Source organism: Fukomys damarensis, unplaced genomic scaffold, assembly GCF_012274545.1.
Source record: "Fukomys damarensis isolate Sample0158 unplaced genomic scaffold, DMR_v1.0_HiC HiC_scaffold_39, whole genome shotgun sequence".
NCBI lineage: Eukaryota > Metazoa > Chordata > Mammalia > Rodentia > Bathyergidae > Fukomys > Fukomys damarensis.
This window is the reverse complement of record NW_022900951.1, coordinates 107596713-107601040: the sequence shown is the minus strand read 5'-3', so window position 1 is coordinate 107601040 and position 4328 is coordinate 107596713. Positions and strand designations below refer to the sequence as shown.

General features: G+C 37.7%; 1 pseudogene; it reads left to right on the top strand.

Moving 5' to 3' along the window:
• The first annotated feature begins 1535 nt into the window (after window positions 1–1535).
• Window positions 1536–2449, top strand: LOC109117870 (annotated as a pseudogene).
• Window positions 2450–4328: the final 1879 nt, after the last annotated feature.

Sequence of the window (4328 nt, the reverse complement as noted above, 5' to 3'; positions counted from 1 at the left end):
AATCTTAGATAGTTTGAGCTCTAGGTCACAGAGCTAGTGGTCTCAGCCAGGATCCAAATAGGTCCATGTGACTCAGAATCAAAGATCTTAATACTAAACCAAGCATTGGGCCTGCAATTTCTAGTAAATAGAAACAAGTATATGTTCATTTCCTCTCTCCCTCTTTCTCTCTCTCTCCCTCCCTCCCTGTACTTTATTTCCTTCCTTCCTTCCTTCCTTCCTTCTTTCCTTCCTTCCTTCCTTCCTTCCTTCCTCCTTTTTCATCTTTAAGAAAAATTTTTTGCAGTGATGGGGATAGAACCCAGGGCCTCACACATACTAGGTAAATGCTCTACCACTCAGTTGTATCCCCAGCCTATGAATTTCTTTTTAATCAACTTTGCAGTTGCCCATCAGAGCTCCCATTTTCTAACCTCTTGCAAAACACAAGAAGCCCTTGTAGACACAACTTACTGATGACTGTCCAGTGATCTATAGAGAGTTTAAGTTGGTTTATATTCTAGAAGTGAGGATGGAACTGAATAGATTCATGATTTCTTTTGTCTGGTGCTTCTCTAATGGCAGACCTCTGGCAGTTTTGTGAGGCAGCAAGGCAGTATCAATGATAACCTGTGACGTTATGAGATGGGGCAGTCTACGTACTTAGCATCAGTACCACATGATTGCAGCCATTTTGTTACTTTTTTTTTCCTGAGACATATCTGCTGAGTCTTCGTGGAAGTCGCAGTTAATTTTGTGTAGGCAGCTCCTTTGCCCCAAGCACATCCAAAGGAATTAATTGAGGATCAGCCAAAATCTGCATGAATTCTGAATAGTTTGGTTCTATCTTGGTTTCTCTTTCACAGGATCTGGATTATGTTTTCAAATTTCAATTCAGTTTCTTATTGTCATTCAAGGGCACTCTGATTTTTTGCCAGTGAGGAGATGGTCATGTCCTTGGAAAACCATCTGCTGCCTAACACATACAGTAAGTACTGCTGACTTCTGTTTTGGAAATAATGTCAAAAATACAAAAACTGGGGAGAAGATCTGTCTGTGAAATTGAAATTAGTTGTCACATTTACCCTATTGTTACCTCACTTCCAATAATTCCTTGGTCAAAGATTCTAAAGGGGAGAGAGATTGAGATGGACTTCCATAGCATGGGTCATTCTCTAAGAGTTTTTACACCTGTGTCAGTGAAGAGTGCAAACCCTCACTCATTCTTTAGGCAGATACTATCAAGTGCCTTTTGTCCCTGAGGCCCTTACTTTCTTCCCTATGTGTGTTTTTACTTTCTGTGTTTTCCTTACCTCCTTTTCCTTCCTTTCTATTTTTCTTCAGCATTTACATCTTCCATGTTATGCCTGGGAAATAGTAATAGTATTTGGGAGGGTATCTGAAGGGAGACTCTAGGTCAGGGAAAGTATTGGTTATTACCATGGATCTACGTTTTGAGTGGGACTACTTTATCCACATCATCCAGTTTACTCTTGTCTCTTCAGGCATGTCTAAAGAGCTTCTAACTAGTTAAGAGTAATTCTCAGCTTGTGTTGATGGAAAATGCATTGATAGTGACTGGATTCATCCTTCTTGGTATGATGGATAACCCTTGGCTTGTGGTCCTGCTATTTGGAGTCTTCTTTATTGTTTATATCATCACTGTGTTGGGGAATCTGGTGGTCCTTATTGGAATCAGTTTACGCCTCCACACCCCCCTGTACTTTTTTCTGCTCTACTCTTTCCTTTCTTGACGTCTGTTTCTCTTTAGTCACTACCTCAAAGACCTTAGCAAATTTAATATCTCAGCTGCGAGGTGTTTCTTTCCTTGGATGTGTGCCTCAAATGAGTTTGTTCATAATCTTTGCCTCGGATAAATGCAATGTTTTGGCTTCCATGGCTTATGACTGCTATACTGCCATCTGTCACCCAATGCTCTACCACATTATCATGTCAAGAGGCCATTGTCTCCTCTTAGTAGCAGGATGCTACCTTGGTGGGTTAATTAACATGGTTGCTGTAACAACTTGCATCACCCAACTAACATTCTGTCAGCCACATACCTTTCCACACTTCTGTGACATCCCAGCACTGTTGGCACTGCTTTGCCCGATCCCTGGCTCACCCAGATTGTGGTTGTTGGCTGCGGGGGATTTACCCTGGTCACTTCCGTTGTGGTGATACTTGTCTCCTACCTGTCTATGCTCATGACTGTCCTGAGAATTCCTTCAGCTTCAGGAAAACAGAAAACCTTTCCATTTGTGGTTCTCACTTGACTGCCATTGGCCTGTACTATGAAACAACTAAGTACACTTACTTGCACCCCAAATGACATGGATTCCAGGTCGGAAACCAGATGGTCTTAGTGTTTTACATGATAATGATCCCCATGTTAAATCTTCTCAGCTACAGTTTGAGAAATGAGGAAGTAAAAGTTGCCCTATGAAAAATACTGAGAAAAAGTCATTAATTGTTTCTTTAGTGCCTCAGGAACATAATACATTTTATGAAGACTTGGTCTTGTTTTATTCACAGTGTTTTCCTTCCTTGCAAATGAAGCCTTGTTCAGAACAATAGAATTGCTCTGGCTAAGTGTGTAGAAGTAGTTGCTTTAGATAAACAGCAGTGCAATAGAGGAAAATTTAAAGACAAAATAATGTATATATTCTGAAACAATTGATGAGAAATATTTAAAAAAAGTAATAAGTATGTGGGTGAAAATATGTCAGTCTGGCGGTGAACTTGTGGAATAACAGTAGTTACAAGTTAAAATAATCTCAAGATAATAAGACAGTTAGAAATTTTATAATTTGACTATAATTTAGAGAAGAGAATATAATTGGGACCTGAGACAAAAATAACTTTGTTGTACCACACATGTGCTTATATGGAAGATTTACTTAGTGCAATGCAGACTAACTTAGATTCAATCTCAATCTCTCATAAGGGTTCAAAAGATTCCTAAATGTACGTGTTACAAGTGCTGTGTTAACACTGCCACTGTGAGGCTATAAATTGTGAGTACATACATTTGAATTCTTAAGCACAACTGCTGAGATTTATAAGGATAAGTCTAAACAGGGTGATCCTCAGTAAAACAATACACTCTGTCCATTAATTAAACTTTTAAGATCCTGTGAAGGACCATGGGTCATTGGTTAGTGGGCTCTTCAGTCCTGAGTTGCAGCTGTGATTTTTTGCATGGGCATATCAAGCAAGTGGACCTGGACTAAGTCCATTACTTTTCTTCAATGTATTACCAGCAGGACAAATAGTGTAAGTGTAGTCTCAATTAATTTATTAGTCCATGAATAATCCTCAGAATTTTTGAAGATGTATTAAATTCATGAGCATTGCTGTATTATCCAAATATATTGAACAATGCAGTTTGGAATGTGCCTCAGTGGTACAGCAGTTGCCTAGCACGTATGAGCATAGTACACACACAATGGAAACCATATACACTGGATAATAAACTATCAATAAAACCACACAATCCAATATATGAAGAATAATAAATTTTAATATAGATTTTTTATAACTTTGGATTTTCATTTCTTTAGAAAAACATTTATTGCTACATTTTAGATATACATAATGATAACATTTATCATAGGGAATTTTTACCATTACATGATATATCTTCCTTCTGCTTTTTTCTAATTCCCCTCCCTCACGTTTAAAAGCTTTGTTTCCATTTTCTTTAATTTTCTTTTTTTCCTTGTCCCTTTTTTCCTTTCTCCCTTCACTCTACCTTATTCTGCTTCTTATTTGAACCATAAAGAAGGATGAGCTTGAGATATTTATAGCTTAAATGCATGTGCCTTGAGACCATACTCTTAAGTGAAACAAATCAAACACACGTTTAAATATTGCATTGTTTCCCTGATGTGAGAAACCTAGGGTGGAAATAAGGATTAAAATCTAAAATAAATATTGGGAAATGGAAAGACAACTTTAATATATTTTAATTTTATAGATGAGTAAATTAAGGTCTGGAAAAGATAGAGTAACAAACATCTAACAACTACATGGGGAGAAATAATCCAATTGGCTCAAACTGTAAGGAAAACAGAAAATAGTATTTATCTACAGCTGGGTCAGATATAGTCTTTGGACCTAAAAATAGTGTATCTATTGCCTCTACTCTGGAAACAGTATAGCCTTAGTAGTTTTCTGCATGAATTCCTAACCCTAATCATGATGAAGGTGGAGTGGTTTGCTGGGTGTGAAAAGCAATTCCCTTAGCACTCCAGATCTTTAAAACCAGTTACCTGGTGGAAACACTCCCTAGTAATTCCTCTGACATTCGAATTTATTGTTCCAAAACTGAATCCTTCTAAAACTGC